The sequence below is a fragment of the Accipiter gentilis genome, chromosome 12, assembly GCF_929443795.1.
Source record: "Accipiter gentilis chromosome 12, bAccGen1.1, whole genome shotgun sequence".
Lineage (NCBI taxonomy): Eukaryota > Metazoa > Chordata > Aves > Accipitriformes > Accipitridae > Astur > Astur gentilis.
Genome location: NC_064891.1, coordinates 7,951,619 through 7,970,320, shown reverse-complemented (window position 1 = coordinate 7,970,320; position 18,702 = coordinate 7,951,619). Strand labels below are relative to the sequence as shown.

The following is an 18,702-nucleotide window of genomic DNA, read 5'->3' as shown; positions in this document are numbered from 1 at the left end:
CTGGCTGCCACAGCTTCCCCTGCGAGACCCAAGAGTCACAGGGCAGGGACTGCCGCTTGCTGAGAAAACCTCGCTTGTCCTCTGTGGGAACTGCCACCCCACTTTCCGGGTCTTTCCCCTCTCACCAGCTGCATCTTGTGCCTGCTCCCATCCTCCAGCACAGATGCGAGGGCAGGGGTGGCCACGGTTTGTCCAGGAAACCCTGCGTTAGGACAAAGCATGCTCTTCCCCAACGCCCTTGCTGGGAAACGACTCGGCGTGGAACAACAACTTGCTGCGGGAGCGCTCAGGGCTGCTCTAGGCTGTAGCACAGGTGAGAATGCGAGAAGCGTAACGCTGGCTTACAGCCAATGGTATTTCTTCTTACCATTCTTCCTCCTTTTATTTTCTTTCCCCACCCCAAAGCATGGGAATGGAGTAATTGCATTTTGACCCAGTTTCCAAAATCACTGTAGCATAGACTTTGAAGGGGGGCAGGGGGGAACCACTTAAGAATGAAAACCAGCCATTAGCTAGTACCAGTGGGGCAGGAACATCAGCAGACTCTTAGAAGTATGCATTAGCAGGCTTGCAGAACAACTGTTATCCTGAATCTTTTTATGCAAAAAAAAGTAATTGTGTTTACATTTTTTGATATTTGATCTGTGATATGCAAACCTTATAAGACTGAGTTCAGGTTGACTTCAGATGAAGTACTCTAAGCATAGATGCTTGTGTATAGTGCTTGGATTTTCAAAACTTGGCTGGAGGTTTCATGGCAGCCTTTCTTGTGGTTATTTCTGGCACCTCTGGCTGCCAGTTGGAACGCAGGGCTATAGATATGTGTGGAAGTGGAAGGGAACTGAGTGTGAGTGCTTGTGTGGAGTTAAGAGCCTTTTAATAGAAACAGGCTTGGTTTAAGATGGGTTTTTGAAATGCGCAAAGACTTGGGGAGCAGATGTAAATATGAAATCCAAACCAATTTCCTCATTCTGGCTATTAATATAAGAGGGGGAAGAAAGGTCCTTTGAAGTCATTTCAAACAACAATTAATATCCCTTGGAATCTCCCCATCAACTCGGTAAGAAGTCTTGATGTGAGAAGGAAGTTGGAATTTAACCTCACAAAGTACGATAGGCACTAAAGTAGAAAGAAAAGACCAGAAGATGTTGTCCTGAGCGATGGGAATATGGTTTTCCCCGACTTTGGCTGCATTAGTGTCCTCACTGTCTCTGATGCCATCCTGGATCAGGAGGCAGCCCTGGCCCTGCCCAAGTGACAGTCCCTGTTCCTTTTAGGCAGGGAATTGTAAAATACTGATTGAGGGGCGATGGGAAGCAGCTGTGTGCTGACAGGAGGGTTTAGCCAGACATTTCTTGATGGCGTGTGTTTGGGGCCCCCTTGGCACACAAGCACCATTGCTCTGCCTTCCTAGTTGAACCCAGCGATCAGCTCACAACCTGGCGTTGCCTTTGCTCCCGTTTCTGTACGGGTGTTTTACCCTGGCTTTGGCTGCCACCGGCTCTCTGTGAGCTGGTTAGTCCATTGGATTGTGTCAGGGAGGGCATCCCAGAAGCGGATGCTCCAGGCGGAGAGTTTGTTTCTGCATTTGCACGCCTGGAGCCACGTTGGCACTCTCACCCTTCTGGGGTGTCACCATAATATATGTTAAGTGTTAATACATTTCAGGGGGAAAAAAGGTTGAGCTAATGCCACTTCTAGGGCATAGGTGGCACCTGGAATAGTTGCACAATAGGCCTAGGAATACCAGCGGTGCTTGGACATGTATTATTCTGTCTCTACTGCTGCAGAGAAACAAAGGATGTTAGTGCCCTGGGCTGCATTTCCCCACCAAAAGCAAGGCTGAAAATTAAGACAAAATCATGCCGTGGAAGGCAACTCTTCGCTGCTCTGCTGCAGAGAATAGCCTTGTAAGAAAACGCTCTAGTCTCCGAGGAAGACCTGGTAGGTGCCTTGAGGATGTCCTCTCCCTTGGTGGGGAAGGATGGGAGCTTTCAGATGGGACTGTGAGTGTGGGGGGAAAACGCAGGCAAAAAGTTCAGGGCTCTGAGAGATGGAGATATTCCTCGTGTGTTTTTTATTAATAAAATTATATGCGAGATTCTCCAAAGGAAATATTCTGGTGTTGTGTAAGCATAAAATGAAAGCCTGCCCTTTGACAGCACTACTATTTTCTTACAATGCTCCACCAGAACATGCTGTCCCTTCATATCTGTCAATACTGTGTCGTGCCCCGAGTCCCGTAAAGCACACAGAACAGAATGTTGTCCCAAGACAGTCGTCTCCTGTTGCTACATAAATGTTGAGGTGAAGCCCGAGTTTATTAGTTTTTAAGGCAGAAGATATTGTTCCTGCACATTTTTACTTCTTACAGTGCCTTAACTTCTATTAGTCTTAAGCTGATATGCCTTGAATATATTTTGCTTACTGGAAGCCTGTAGAAGTTGAGGCCAGTCGCATACTTCATCTCTCTTGTACGTGGCAGCCTGGTCCCCTAAGCCGTTCTTGCAGATTAGTGCTTCTGAGGTGCTGCACAACACGGCTCTGCTGCCTGCCCTTACCGTTTCTTGCAGAGCACCAGGCAGCCCTTGCCCTTGAACTCCGGCTCAACAAATTGCCTCCTTCCCATGGAGAGGAGATAGGGGTTTGCTCTGATGTGGGCTGTTTGCTGCAGTCTTCTTTAGGGACTGCTGCTGCAGGTAACCACAAGAGGTATTTAAATAGGTGGTTTCGGCAACAGGTCTTGTGGGTAGGTTTCTCCTCGGTGCAGTTCCTCTGAACTCACTGGTGTTGCCTTATGTAAAATGCACAGCTCAGCTATTGCTGAACATTGGGAACGACGGTCAGAATATCCGACAGGGTTGGCTGGGGAAGGTTTTCATACCTAAAGGTATCTATCCAAAGGTCTTCAGATGGAGTTGCGTTGTCCTTGGGTGATTTCAGCGCAGGTTGCTTCTCCCTTCCTTTGTGATGAATCACTAAGATCAGGGGCTATGCACTGGGGGCTGCTCCTCTTCTGCCCGACCTTGCAGAAGCTGCTGTAGCAAGAGGCTGCTGGGCTGGGAAGGGTGTTGAAAGAGCAGCCAGCTCTCAGTGGTGCTTTTCCCCTTCTAGCCTCATGGCTTTAGAGCAGTCATCTCACAGGCAGTGTGTTCTGCTTCCCCTTCCCTCGTCCCCGCGTTTCTTGAAACTGCACGACGATGGGAGAAGGGCTCCAACAGCAGTGCCCCTCCCTCACGAACTGTTGTGATGAGAGAGGGCAGCTGTTGGTAGTGGCTTTTTATCAGGATTTTCCCATTGTAAAAATAGTCCCCTAGCATCTAAAACTTCTTGTAGGAATGCTGTCTGTGACAGCAACAAAGGTGTCACGGCTGCTGGGGTGCAGCCTTTGCTTGCCCAAGAGGGACAAGGGCAAACCCTTTGCTAATAAAAGTTGTGATTGTTTCTGTTGTGATTGTGCTCATCCCTGAGTGAAAAAGAGCAAATGCATTTCATGCAGGGTTTCTTTTTTTGGGGGACGACGACGACGACGACGACTTGTTTTGGCTTTGACAACACATTTATCCGGTTTCACTTTCACTCTGCTTTTTTTTTTTTTTGCCTAGGACGCTTTGTTCTTCAGACTGTCCTAAAGTGGCAAAGACCTTTTGGAGTTACATGTGCCCCTGGGGAATTGTTGTTTGGTATAAAATAGTCTGTTTCTGTTGGAATTACCAAACAAATGATTTAAAAATCATTATGTCCTCAAAGCTTTATTTATAGAGCACAAATTTCTGGCTAAGTATGACCTGCCAATGTTTGTTTAAAAATGTTTCGTTTAGGATATGTTTATATAAAAGAGTAGAGAAAGAGCAAGAGATGTGAAAATCCAAAGTAATGAATGATAATGCCACTGTTTAATTATTTGAGAAGAAAAGCAAACTTTTCTGATCACTCAGAATAGATAGTGGGATAATAAACTGAAGCCCTTCCCAAAGGAGGAGGGGGGGGATCGAAACAACAAACCAAACCAACCTTTGGTATATAGCATTATTAATTGTGTCCTGCATGAAAATGACCTGGAGTTTATAAATGAAATGACAGAAGGGAAAATATGATCGAGTTACTTTAACCTTATTTCAAGTACCAGTTGCTCCCATGTAGCCTTTTTCTCCATATCAAAAGAGGGCCCCCCCGGGGAGAGAACTAGGCAACACTTTAAAAGCTAATCAATGGAAACACTGTTGTTCTCTGCGAATAAAGAGTCTGTATTATTACAATAGGAAAATGGTTAAAGGCAAAGAGCTGAGAAGAAGAAGAAGAAACGTTTAGATGAATATCTGTTGTTTAAATTGGCTAAGTAAGAGAAAAACAATGTTCCAAGAACAATAACCTAAACAGTACAGGAAATCAATTAATGATTAATTGTCTGGAGCTAAGCAATACAGATCTCCATGGACTTTACTATGTAGTTTCCTGTTGTGATAGATTGGTAGCTTTTTTCAAACCTCCATCACAAGGCAACACCTGAGAAGGATGCTTAGGTGTATATATGGTTGGATTAGGTAGGGAAGTTGGTAATTTACCGATACAGTACCTGTGTTACTGATGCTGCATTGCGAAGAAAAGGGAGTCGCCCATATCTTGACTTCATGGTGGTTGAGATGACAAGTGTGTTTATCAAAGGCATTCACTATAAATATTCAGTTTGTGGTTTACAGCACCAAAAAAAGTTTTGTTCTTTTTCATCGGATTCAGCCATAAGCGAAGCCTTTCAGATCCTGTGGCATAGTTTTGGATGTGTTCACCTTGTGAAGAGAGCATTCCCTGGCAGGAGGGATTTCACAAGGAAGTGGCTTTTTGCTGTGGCATGCTGTATTTTGGATTTCCTGCTGCTGCCATTGGGCATCTCCAAAACCCTGCGGAACATTTCATCTTGATGGAGGCTGTCAGACTTAGGGCACCTTTTGAAGAAGACTGTAATATCTGATCTTGGATGTTACCAGCTGGAAAGCTGTTGGATTTGAATCCCTTAGCTAAGCCTAAAGCTATCCTCTCTCTCTTGTAAACAATGGTATTGGAAGGAAAGTTCTGTTTCAGAATCACCTTAGCATGTTCCACCTTTCGGGGGCTTGGCAACCAGGCACAGTTATGTATCCTCTATCCAGCTGGGATTTTTCTGCATCAGGAAAAGATGTAGTCTTGAATTAAGAGGATCACAGTGACCTGCTATTCAGGCTATGCTTTCCTGCAGGATATTCGGTGCTCAAGACCAGATGCTATCAGTGTAGGAGAGGCAAGGATTCAATTTTAGAGAAGCAGGCAGAGTTTGTTTTCTGGATGTACATTGCCTCCTAACCCTAATGCCTATCAACTGTCTGCTTGTCAGAAGGCATCTTCAGCCAGAGGTTAAGAAGGCTCGTTGCGGGGGCTGCTGATTTTTGACAGTAAGTTGCAAGTTTTGTCTACGCTAGTCATGTTGGTGGACTTGGCCTTACACTGAGAGTGGATTGGATTTTTCCATGTCCTTCCAGTCAGCCATAAAATATTAGAAGCTTTCCTAAGCTGATACACAGTGAGAAGGATTTTGATAAAGATGGTGGTTAATATTTTATAAGGATTTGGTGCTCAGAAGAATCAGTCTGGACTCTACAGTACAGGTGCTATACAAAAGGACTGGAGGGCATGTCGGCCTGTCTCTCAGAGCTTTGATTTTTTTTTTTTGGCCCAGGATGCCAATAGCTGAGGAATGAGGAAGAGAAAGAAACTCATCTAAATGACAGCTGGGGGAGAAACTGGGAAAAGAAAAAATCCTCCTGATGTAAATACTGCTCCTCTCATTAGCAGCCCACCCATATCTGTCATACAGCAGAGAAGTGCTTCCAGTTCTTTACCCCATTTTCACGTAGATACAATTAGCCTTGTGCTAGAGGGGGTTGACTTTAGCCCTACAATTTCTCTCCTGTCCCAAGACATGAAAAAAATGGGTGTCCCTTCTGACCTGCTTTCCGCATGAACTCGCTCTGAAGCAGAGAAGAGGCAGTGTGTTCGAAAGCACAGAGGCGCTTCAGTCAGCTGCGCTGCTCTGTTCTTCTTTAGCCCTCTCCTTTACTCATTCTAGAGGGGGTGAGTATTTGTTGTTTCGGTATCCCAACAGTTGTAGGTGGCGGAAGTGTGTGTTTCAGCATCCTATGCTCTGGTGGTTTTTGTGGGTGTATAAACAAACACGCTTTCTGTATTTTAACAAAGCCTTGTGTTTTTGGCTCTTTGACCAAAGACTGGTTTGGCTTCGCGCCCTCTAGCACAGAGCGGGACACAACTTGAGGCATACGAAATGAGTTAGCTTGCCCCGCTTTCGCGGGGGGAAGCGGGGTTGCTGATCTGGGGGTGCTTGTGGCCTGGGGGTGGGGGCAGGTTTCCAGCAGAGGGCCCCCAAGCAGCACCGCAGCCTCGGGCAGGCTCCCTGCCCGCCTCTGCTGCTTTCCTGGCCCCGAGCAGCTCGGGGTGTCCCGGCAGTCCTGCTGTTACTCCGCGCGATGGGCACGGCAGTTTGGTGCGTGGAGGAGTTGCTCTTGCTGGAAAGATAAGGGATGGTTTTGCAAGGAAATAGGAAAGTTTGAGAAAATGCAATCCTGGAAGTAGTAGCCAGTAAGAGACTGGCAGGTCTTGCTTACCGGTCTGTGCAAAGCACAAACTTGTGTTGTTTCCCAGTCAAAGTAGAACACAACACTTATTTTCATATATTCCGATCTCCGAGTGTTTAACCTTCCAACCTTAACTCAAGATCTACTGAAAGAGCTTTTGAGGTGAATACGCTGGGCTATTAGAAGTTATCAGGGGTATTGGAAGGTACCAGAAGCAATCGACCCAGACTATGAAATCCCCGTAGCTCTCTGTCCTTTTGACGTGAACGCAGGGACTGTTGTGGCCTATATGGCTATCAAAGCGATCCAGGATTGCTCATTGCTCTCAAACAGCCGTCATGTGCGCTTGATGTGCTTATCATTAATAATACATTGCAAAAAACCCCCTTAAGCCTCCAGCATTTGATTCTGCCTTACCTCAGCTGAATGTTTTTCAGCACCTCCTCTTCCTGCCTCCTTCGAAAGATAAAAGTGTGAGCCCTAGTGCGGGGGAAGTCAGCGGGAATTTGGCAGTTTGCTGCTTTGGACCCTGCATGTGGTTTCACAGTGAGTGGGCAGGCAGTCAGGGGGGCTGAGTTAGGACTCATACAAGAGTCTGAAATGCCAGCTCCCCATTGAATGTTGCTTCTAAAGCTAACTGAGGCAGGACTATTAGAAAATGCAGAACCTGCTAATCAAGTTTCAAAAGCCAATAGGTTTACTTACATTAGACCTTTAATAACCAGCTACCAGGTAATGCTTGCTGAGACGTTGAGTTCTGTCTAGGTTTCCTGGGAAGCAGATGGAGAGGATGGGCAAGTTCTGGTTCTTGGTGACTTGAACACAAGTAGGGAACCCAAATATGAGAGCTACAGAATTGTTTTTTGTGGTTGGCTTTAGAAGTCAGTGCTATTGGACTAATTCAGCTGTAATACTAAGAAATGTAATGCAGGAATTTGTTCCATTGAGTTCAACAGCTAGAATGAGCTGCATACCTGTGTCTTTTTAAAACAAAGCATAACCCCCCTGAAAACTTAAGGTCCTTAGGAATAGCCATGATCAAGGATTGAGTCCTGAAAATATGCATGATTGATTTTATTGATGTAAGGAGGATTACTTGCATGCACAAGTGTGACTAGGGTAGAGCCTGCTTTTGTGAATTATCATTTGGCACTGACGATTTGTCAACAAAGAAAAAGGTACAAAAAGACTCTTAAGACAAGTATAACTGGGGTCTCTCTGCACCTAGTTCTTTCTACTGAAACAGTTTTATCCTCTGAAACTGCCTGGCTTAGACAGAATTACTCCTGGCTTAGTCCAATGCAAATATTTTATCACTCTGTAGTCTGCACAAAACCCGGGAAATGCAGGAGCTGCCAGTTTCCATCTAGTTCAGCATCGCCTCTGAGTGACAACGCTGTGGTCAGCATGAGTGGCTTCTGAGGAATCTACCAGAAATGCTGCAAGATATATTTATGGAATAACCTGCCCACAGGGAAAGTTTTACCCTACCAGTTCCACTGAGCATGTGCGTTTATGTATCCTCTAATCTTTACTGTCATAACTTTGGTCGTTCTCATTATCCGTATACATGTCAAATGCTGTCATTGACAAAGATACCTTGTGCGACCTCACAGGAAAATTGTGCGCTGGACGAGGAGGCAGAAAAAATATTTCTGGATCTCAGGAGACGTTTAGTTGAGTGCGACATCCTGCCCTGTGCCATTGTTGAGGCAGGCTTTTATTGCCTGGGTCGTGAGTGGGAGGTTGGCTTGTAGCGAAGGCCGTCGGCACACCTTTTCTTTGCAAAGTCTTTGTGCATGGGGCTGAAGCCAGCGGACTTGAAAGGCAGGTTTAAACAGCCAGCCAAAAACTTCCCAAACAAAACTGTTTCTTCATTGCCTGTGCGGTGAATGGAAAGTTAGCGGGCTTTAGTCCTGAGTGACGAGCTTATCTCTGTTCATTGAATCAAAAACAATATTGGAAATGACTGGGTAACTTTTAAGAGGGAATATGCAGGCCAAGGTGCATAAGTAATGCCATAAGTTATGTATATACGGTGTGTCAGACAAGTCGGCTCTAGCTGATGGTTTTTTATTTTGTCGATCACAATGACAGACAGGATTATTAGGTCATTTTACTTGGGTGTCTCTCTGTACATAGAGTGTACTCATTTTCAAACTTGCTTGAGATAATTGCCTTGGCTCTTGTTTTAAGGACTCCTGGAAATGGTTTTGATAGGGTTTTAGATCATTAAATGTAGTAATGGTATATTTAAAGACTGATTTACAATCGTGCATCCTAATGTCAAAACATTTTTTAGCCAGAAAATTAAGCACATAGGCTTAAGATGACAGTATTTTAAGTTACAATGAATTGTGGGGAAATGGAATTGGTATGGGAGTTATTTAGATTTGTTACTAAAATAGGGAGCTAAGAGCCAGCTGCTGAGGACCATGAGAATCATTACTGTGCTGTCAGTGGCCCATTGGAAACCCACTGATTGTTTAAGAACAGGTACCGAAGGAATTTGATCCATTAAAGGGAGCAGAGGAGCCCAAGTCCCAACCAATTCACATGCAGATGATAGGCCTGAGATCTTTCAGGAAAAGGATTAAAAAGGGGGGTGAGGGGCTGAAGGACAGTTACCTGTTTTCAGGGGCTGCGGAAAGCACAGGGGTGACAGCAGTGGGAGGGAGAGGGGGAATTCAGCAGGGAGATGGCTTCTGCAGTGGGGTCACTCCAGTCGGTCAGTGCTGTGGCTTCTGTTGCTGCTGCTGCTTTTTCTCCTGTCCAATGGATTGCATATTATTCCCTAATAAGAAATTGCGACGGGTGACAAAAGCAGAGCGTGGTAATTGAGGAGTGGCTGAAGAGGCAGTTGCTGTGTGGTAATCCTAAACCTTGCTGAAGAGGTGGAGTTTTTCCTCTGCAGAGCTACAATAGTCTCCTTTGTTCCCCTGAGCATTCATGTCCTTTCCCTGGATGGATCGCTGTTCTGCCATGTTTCTTGTGAGCCGTTTGCAGAGCCCTGTTGTTGCAAAACATTGTATGGATCTGGTCACTTTGGCCTGGATAGTAAAGCTGAGCAAAAGAGATGCAGCTTACTGAACAAGATTTGAGATACTGGTGTTGGTGCTCTATTCCAGCACCAGTCTGGAAAGAACTTTTTGAAGGGCCATTAGAGTAAAGAGAAGTGTGTAAGGGGGGTGGGCCACGGCGATTACACATGTGGGCAGCAAAGACTGGTTGGTGATAGATGAGCCTTGTCATGCTGGAAGCTAAGGAGGAGCACTACATAAGATATTATTTGCTTGCAAAATTATAATGAGCTGACCCAGTGGTGTTTTCTACATTTTTCCCAGTTGGTGTTTTGTTTTTTTGTTTTGTTTTGGGTTTTTTCCCCCTCCTCTGTAGTATGTGCTTTTGGCCAAGATGCTAGCCTGGTTGTGTGTTTTCAGTGGGTGGGGTTCCTGCCATGGGAGCACGATATGCTCTCGGGAAGCCCGCAGCCTGCCACGAAAAAGCTCTGGTGGGGGCCCAGGTGCTCTTTCCCCACCGTACCATCCCTTCCCTGTATCCCAGGCATGAGCATCTGCCGCTTGGCATCCCCTGGGCCGAGGAAGAGGGTGGCGGTGGAAAGGAGCCTTCGCATGCGGGGGTAGCTGGAAAAAGCCAACCTGGCCAGAGAAGGGCTGACGGCAGAAGCGATGAGACGCGGCTTTCGGGGAGCCAGCCCCCCCATATGGTGTCGGCAGAGGGGCTGAGGTTCCCCCCCCGGGGACAGCTCGCAGACTTTGCGGGGCGGCTGGGTAGGACCGCTTCTTCTTTAACACCCCCCCCCCCCCCCCCGCTCCGCTCCAGCGTCGCGGCCGGGCTCTCCCCCCGCCGCCCGGCCGCCGAGAGCCACCTGCCCCGGCGGGGCTCGGGTCTGGCGCGGGGGGAAACCGACCTGTTTTAGCCCCAAGCGGCAGCCCCGGCCCCGCACGACGCCTCCTCCTCCGGTCTCCCCGCCCCGGGGGCCCCGTGACTTACGAGAGGCGGCCGGGGAGGTGGAGGGGGGAGCGGGGGATGGGATGGGACGGGATGGGAGCGGGCGAGGAGGGGACGTCCGAGCCTGCGGGCGGCTTTAAATGCGGGTCGGGGAAGGCGCCGCCAGCACAGCCGAGCCGCTCCGCTCCGCCTAGCCTCGCCGTTCGGCCCCTTCGGGCGTGCGCTGCGCTCCCCCGGGGCCGGCCGGCTTCTCCCTCACCACCGCGGGCGGCCGAAAGCCTCCAGCCGGTAGGGAGAGGCGGGCAGGCGGCTGCCTCCGCATCTCCGGACGGACGGACGGACGGACGGAGCCATGCCCCGCACCGCGCGTTGAAGCCGCCCGCCGCTCCCCGCCCGGCCCGCCGCTGCCCCGCGGCCCCCGCCCGCCGCCAAGCTGGAGGAACGCCGCAAGCCCGAGCCCCGGAGGTGAGCATCCGGGGGGGGGGACACGGGGGGGGGACGGACACGCAACGACGAAACGACCTGCCCGGCCCTTTCGGCTCCTTCCCCGGCCTTTTCGGCGGGGTTTTCCGCAGCAGCCGAAGCGGGGATGGGCTGGGGTCAAGCGGCGACCCCCGGACACTTGTCGTGGGCCGGCAGGGAGTGGAGGTAGCCACAGCTTTCACAGCCAGGAGGATTTCTCTTCCCCCCTCCCCGCCCCGGTTTCTTTTCCTACGGAGTGTGTCTCTATAGGTGCCCTTCTCTGGCGCTCGGCAGTTGGGGGTAACTCGAAAAAAAACCGCTTCGCGGCGTTGGAGAACTTTTCTAATGGTTTCAGTTTATCTCCAGTAAGTTGTCAGCAGCAGCCGCTCCGAGGAAACCCTTCCTATTTCCTCTCAAGCTTTTAGCGTTCCACCTGGTATGCGGCCGTACGGGGATATTTTGTTAGCCGAGACGAGCTCCTCGCTGCTTATTTTCCCGTTGGTAAGCTTCCTGCTCAGCACTGCAGTCCAGAGCTGCTCTGCTCGTGAGCAAACATGGAAATGAGAATTTAATCATCCTTATGTTCACATACCTTTGTTTTTTGGTTTTTTTTTGTTTTTTTGGGTTTTTTTCTCTTACGACAACATTAATTACTAGCGGACTTCCCCTTCATTAGGAGCGCATCCTTTCAGTACTTGCGTTCAGGAGGAGCCGGTGTGCTCCAATGTGCTGAGAGCTTCCTGGTGTTGAGGGTGTGGGAAAAGGTGCCAGGCTCTGCGCTCTGAGGAGAGCGTGGCTTTGTGCGTGCAGCGGGAGCTCTTTTTCATCGTTCCCTACTGCTGCGCCTGTAAGTCAGGTTAGGGGCACGAACAGCAGCAAGGCTGGGCCCTCGGGCAAATCCTAACAGTATCAGCTTCATCACAGAACTGCTCCACGACCTGTTGGAGCAGGTCCAGAGGAGGTCACGGAGCTGATCGGAGGGCTGGAGCACCTCTCCTATGAGGACAGGCTGAGAGAGTTGGGGTTGTTCAGCCTGGAGAAGAGAAGGCTCCAGGGACACCTTAGAGCAGCCTGCCAGTACCCAAAGGGGGCCTGCAAGAAAGCCGGAGAGAGACTTTTTCCAAGGGCGTGTAGTGATAGGACAGGGGGTAATGGCTTTAAACTGAAAGAGGGTAGATTTAGATTGGATGCAAGGAAGAAATTTTTCCCTGTGAGGGTGGTGAGGCACTGGCACAGGTTGCCCAGAGAGGTTGCGGATGCCCCATCCCTGTAAGTGCTCAAGGCCAGGTTGGATGAGGCTTTGGGCAACCTGGTCTAGTGGAAGGTGTCCCTGCCCATGGCAGAGGGGTTGGAACGAGATGATCTTTAATGTCCCTTTCAACCCAAACCATGCTACGATAGATACTTGCTCTCTTTTGTTTCAGGCAGGTACAGTTTACTAAGCATCTAAATGTGACTTTGTGCTTAGGCTGCTAGCTACTTAGTGGCTTTATTGTTCTGGTTATTCCTGAAATGTACATATTTTCCATTTAAAAAAAAAAAAAAAGAAAAAAGGAAGAAACTTGGCTAGCTGGATTTAACAAAATGTGCAGAGTTGCATATTGTGTGTGGGAATAGAATTTGCTACTTACTAATTGCTGATGTGAGAGTCTGCAGGAATATGCCTGGTTCTTATTTTGGTCAATAATCAAAACAAAATTGTTTGTGCATTAAGAGCAGGCTATAGAGACCTCAGCCCCACCCCCAACCAAAAAAACCCCAACACTTAAGGCTCCCCAACCCCAGCGACTACTTCATGACAGGCTTAATTTTGTTGTAATAGTTTCCAATCATATGCAGAATGATTAAATGGGATTGTTTGCATCAGTGCGTGTGCGCTTGTTCACATGCTTGCACGTATGTGAACTGATTTGTCACAGTCTGTGCCCTTTCTTCTCTTGCGTGCCTTTCAGTGCTGAAGCAAGTGCTGAAAGACCTTTCCTAGTGACTTCTGTCATGTCAGAAGATCGCAGAGTTCAGTTTTGCAAGGCTTTATTTCAGCTGGTGATTTTAGTTCTCAGTAACTTGACATGCCTGTGAGTGTCAGTGTGGTCTGAAGGGCGAACGTTGGTACAATCTGCAGTGATGCTTTTTCTGTGATTCCCCCCCCCTCCCCCCCCCCGCTCCCATTAAATGCAAATATGAAGCAAACCCGGACTTTTAAGTTAACAAAAAAATATCATGGGAAGGATTTGCTTGTAACTTATCCTTTGTTCCTGCTGAGTGTGAATTTCATGTTTGTAAGAGCAGTGGCTGGACGTGAAGGAAGAGGCTACTTTAAGCTGCTTTTCCAAGATTTTAAGGGGCTGGCAACTGTAGAGGAATAACCGATAGCCTAGGAGGAACTGGCAGCGTGGTGTGTTGCTGCTGGTCAGAGTTGAAAGTGGGGTGAGAAGGAATTACAGATTGGCTTTTTTCTTTTTTTTTTCAGTTGGGGGAGGAGGGATGAAGTTTTCATTTGTGTGCACAGGGCATTCCTAGCAAGTTAACACCCAGTACACATCCATTCAGCTTCCAGCAAGGTCTGGCAGGGTTTTCTGCAGCTCATAACTGTGAAGATTTTTCCTTTAAACTGCCATGTTACGATTTGAAATCTTGAAACTCCTCTGCGGTCAGGCAACACCCTCATATACTGGTGTTGTACTGTGGTACTCCTCACAGTAGGTTTTTAAAAGGAGTTCTGTAGAGGAGCTTTCAGAATGCACTTTTGCAGTCCTACTGTGGGTGTCGGACAAATCCCTCGGTTACTGATGTCTTACACTGATAAGAAAAGGTTGAATTTGTGCACAAAGTGCAGTTGCAAGACAAACATCCCTGTGAGAAGGGAAAATCTGTAACTCCTTTTGTTTTCTGATCTGCCTACTTATCAGAGAGGGCGCCTTGCTCATGTACGTAAGTGTTCTTCCAGCAACGGTGGAGAAGCCGTTTGTGTTTCTGTCTGAAGGATTTTTAACTGCGCTGCCACCTTGAAGACCTGTCCTAAATAACAAGCTGGAAGGTGTTTTGGGCAAAGTTGTGAATGAAAACTGCTGTGCGAGAGAGTAAAGAGCAAACCTGTATTTATTTTTCTGCCGAGAAGTCTGCAAACAGCTGCTTTCAGGTAGCAGTTCTTAGACAGAGTCGGGGATGCTGTCCTGCCAGAGAGAAGCAGTTGCAAAGGCAAGGTGTTGTGTTGATTGAGCAAAGCTATACTGGGTGAAATAGCTGCTTCAGGAAGGTGGATGTGTGAAAACGCTTATTCCTGTGGGTACAGAAAGTGATGCTCCTGCGTGCCTATATGCCGATCTCTCAGTGTGAATTTGCTAGTCTTCGGGGGGTTTTTTAATTTAATTTTTTTATTTTTATGTTATTATCTCGTTATACATGTCCCTATCAAAAATAGCATAGCTTTTATTGGTTTGTGCTTGAATTCCTTCTTATGGGTTGGGAGCACGAGAGGACTTTAGACGGGGTTTAAAGATGCCTTGTTGAAAACAGCATTCACAGCATTCTAGCACTGGTGCTATGGCATCGGGTCGTTTCTTCTGTGGCGCTGGTAAAAATGACTTCATTGCGTTAGTGAGATAGCATCCTTGTCACGCTCCAGCAACCTGCCTTTCACGTATTTTCTTTGTGCATTAGGTTTAGAATTTGAACTCTTGCTCTGAGCAAATGAAAAGGGTTCTGATAACTACTATCAGGTTTTCTTGTTCAAAGTCAATTAGCTGCTTCCGGCTTCAAATCCTTTTAGAAGGCTCAAAAGGGAGTGCTCTTTGAAAATCCAGTAATAGCAGTTTACAGTTAATATTGGTAAAGGAGCGTCTCTCTGCGTCATTGTGCTACTTGCGGTGGAAGGAAAGCTTCTCTTTTGTGCTCTCTCTAAATAACAGAACTTGAATGGGGAGGCAGAGGTCTTTTTCTCTTGACTATGTTTCACTGTGTGGCTTGAAATGAAAATGCAGCAATAAAATTATCAAGGTTGCAGTGAAGTCCTACAATCTTTCAAAGCAATGCTTCTGCCCCCCTACACTTGCGCTCTGAGTTGCCGTAGCATCTCGTTTCTACTGAGTTTGCTCGGGATTGTACGCAGTTTGTGGCAGGAATGCTCCTTACTGCTGTCGGACAGTGTTGAAGGCAATTACGGCACCTGTAATTGGGTGATAAAACGGTCTGTGGCATAAGTAAAAAGCTACAGAACTTTTAAAAACGCTTGGTTAAAACTACCCCAGACTGTTGGAGTGCTTGCTCTCGGGTGAATCTCTACCATCATCTCTCTAGACCTTGATGACTCAATGTCGAATAGTGGCTTCAAGGAGTGGCCACAGACTTTGGGGTAAAAGCTTGCATGGAGATTGAGCTCAAAGATACTGTGGCGTGGAGTTAACTGTTAAGCCTGGAAAGTTAGCGTGTTGCTTTAGTTATGATGAAAATACCTCCTATGAAATAAAAGCATTTAGTACAAGACCATGCACTAGCCTTTTGGGGTGTAGGAGAATGCAAGCTGTCCATTGCGTCAGGTGTTTCTAAACTGAGCGGCTGCACAGTGACCTGCTGAGCCGGGAAGCCCCATGGTATCGTTTGTCCTCTTGTTTTTCAGTTGCTTAATTCCATTAACTGCAGAGATGGAAATGTCTTTGAATTACTCTCTTGCGATTATTAGTTTTTCACATAAGGAACTTTTGAAGTTGCCTGAAGGACTGACTATCAGTGGGGAGAATTTGCATGGGTTTTACAGGAGAAATAGCAGAAAGTCAGAGAAACCTACATCTCGGTTCTTGGTGTTCAGTTCTGTTTGGTTTGGAATTGTGGATTTCTGTCCAAATTTACAGCCATGTAAATAAAAGGAGAGCAGGACTTAGAGCATACAATAGTTAGCTGTGATCCACGCTGTTTGAGTATGACTGATCCTTCTGAGCACATTGGAGGAAATTGCAAATGGCCCTATTTTTAACAGATTTTCTCACCAGAAAAATCAGAAGAGATAACCTGACATCACCAAAATCGGAATCATTTTAATTTGCGGCTGAAATGAACTTTCAACATCTGAATTCCAGAAATGTGTGCTGTTAGCAGAGCTAATTCTGCTGCAAAAGTAAAACAAAGACTGAAGGGGGGATTTATTATTATTTTTTTAAAAAACATGTGTGTATTATTTAGATATATATATGTGTGTGTAGAGAGAGAGAATGTGGCTAATCTATGTATTTACTACTCCTAAGGAAATCCTTTGTGGGGTGGGTGTGTGTGTAGGGGGGGGAATCTTCCAAGCCACAGCATTTCAAATTCTAGCTTTATTATTATATAACTACATTTATAGGGAAACAGTCATATTACTATTTTGGTACTATATAATGTATGATTGCTAAATACTCTGAATTAAATCTGACTTGAAATAAGCCATCGTCATCCTTCCATAAGTACTGGTCCATACATCTCGCATCTCAAAGTGAGTCTTGAAAAATTGAACTTGACGGTGGTGGGAACTGTTCGAATGACTTCAAGACTGAGGATTACTGAAATAATTTTATTCTATTATTAACAATAATTATAAAAATGGTTTCAATTCTAATTCAATTCTAATGTTACCATAATAAATGAAAATATTTTAAAATATACTGAAACATAAAATGTTAGCTTGATGAATTGTATAATTTTCCTTGCCTTATAAACAAATTATTCCTGCAAGGTATGGTCCAGAGTGAATATTTTGTCTAGGTTTCAGAGGAGAAAAGCTTGGATCCAGCCAGAGACTGTGAAACAAATTGCATTTCTTTATAAATTGGAGCAGGTTTCTCTGTGTTGCTCCTTCTTAGACATATTTCAAGGACTGCTTTTTCAGCTTACTCAGTTATTATTTTCACTTCCATTAGCTACGGATTTCTTTGCTAAAGGTTTTTTTGAGAGTAGGTTGGAACTTTTTGTTTCTTGATCTGTTTTGAGTGTTCCTACCGCTAAATCTGGAACTTGGATATTTCCATTATCTGTCCAGCTATGGACACAAATAATTGTGGGTGGAAAACGGTACTCAGAACTATGGGGCCATGGTGGGAATGGTACCGCTTTTTTTTAACCTGCAAAAGGTGACTGCTGCTAATCTGTGTAACTAATGAAACAGGCTAAAATTTTATGTGATTGTTCCCCAGTGGAGATTTAATTTTACTTTCTTCCACAAGTTATCACAATGATCTGGTGTGGTGGGCTGACCCTGGCTGGATGTCAGGTGCCCACCAAAGCCGCTCGATTGTGGCCCCCCTCAACTGGACAGGGGAGAGAAAATACAATTAAAAGCTCCTGGGTTGAGATAAGGACAGGGAGAGATCACTCGCCAATTACCGTGATGGGCAAAACAGACTGGATTTAGGGCAAATTAACTTAATTTATTACCAATGCAATCGGAATATGGTAATGAGAAATAAAGCCAAATATTAAAACCCCTTCCCCCCACCCCTTCCTTCTTCCCGGATACAACTTCACTCCCGAATTATCTCCCTCCCCACTCTCTGCCAGCGGTGCAAGGGGCCGGGGAATGGGGTTTGGGGTCAGTTTGTCACACCTTGTCTCTGCTGCTCCTTCCTCCTCACACTCTTCCCCTGCTCCAGCGTGGGGTCCCTCCCACAGGAGACAGTTCTCCATGAACTTCTCCAGCGTGGCTCCTTCCCGCGGGCTGCAGTCCTTCAGGCACAGACTGCTCCAGTGTGGAGTTCCCACGGGGTCACAACCTCCTTTGGGCATCTCCCTGCTCTGTCGTGGAGTCCTCTCTCCTCGGGCTGCAGATGGAGATCTGCTCCCCCATGGACCTCCCTGGGCTGCAGGGGGACAGCCTGCCTCACCAGGGTCTTCACCACGGGCTGCAGGGGAATCTCTGCTCTGGCGCCTGGAGCATCTCCTCCCCCTCCTGCACTGACCTGAGGGTCTGCAAGGCTGGTGCTCTCGCATGTTCTCACTCCTCTCTCTGGCTGCCATTTCTGTGCCCCAGCAATTTTTTTCCCCCCTTCTGAAATACATTATCACAAAGGCGTTACCACCATTGCTGATGGGCTCAGCCTTGGCCGACGGCAGGTCTGTCTCGGAGGCGGCTGGCATGGGCTTTCTTGGACATAGGGGAAGCTTCTAGCAGCTTCTCACAGAAGCCACCCCTGTAGCCTCCCCGCTACCAAAACCTTGCCCTGCAAATCCAATACAGCTGGTATGATGCAAGAAATCCTAATGGGTTTGCAGGTGCCGACAAATTTTTGGCTTTTTTCACTTCAAGTTGACACCTATGGTATATTCTATCTTGTTCTGCAACTGTTTTCTGAGCAAAATATGCCAAATTTTTATTTTGATGACTATATAGATGTGTAATCTTAAATCAAAGACAACAACTAGAGTCTTGCATGTCAGGTAATGATCTTTATTAAAATTTTCATGTTGTCTCGATTTTTGTATCGTAAGTGCAGAAATAGAACTTGCCTATCTTTTTTCAGTGGTGTGTGCAATGTGAAGATTAGATTATTTTCACCTGAAGATTTTTTAATGTTTTTACTTAATTTTAATCACCTCTTGTAGACTTGCTGATCTGAGCGTCTAGTTTCAACTCATAACCTTGAACAGCAGGTTGCAAAAGTTAACTGTTTTTATTGTACCT

At 46.6% G+C, this 18,702-nt stretch overlaps 1 protein-coding gene across 3 annotated transcripts in view; it reads left to right on the top strand.

Moving 5' to 3' along the window:
• SLC4A4 (solute carrier family 4 member 4) overlaps nucleotides 1-18,702 on the top strand; it is a 233,190-nt gene that overhangs the window by 36,707 nt on the left and 177,781 nt on the right. Inside the window, exon 1 of one of the 3 annotated variants that reach the window (XM_049814983.1) lies at nucleotides 10,743-11,060. The exons of the other annotated variants lie outside the window; for them this stretch is intronic. The gene's annotated coding sequence lies outside the window, so the exon portion shown is untranslated. Of the gene's footprint in view, nucleotides 1-10,742; nucleotides 11,061-18,702 lie in introns of those variants that run through there. 3 annotated transcript variants of the gene reach the window in all.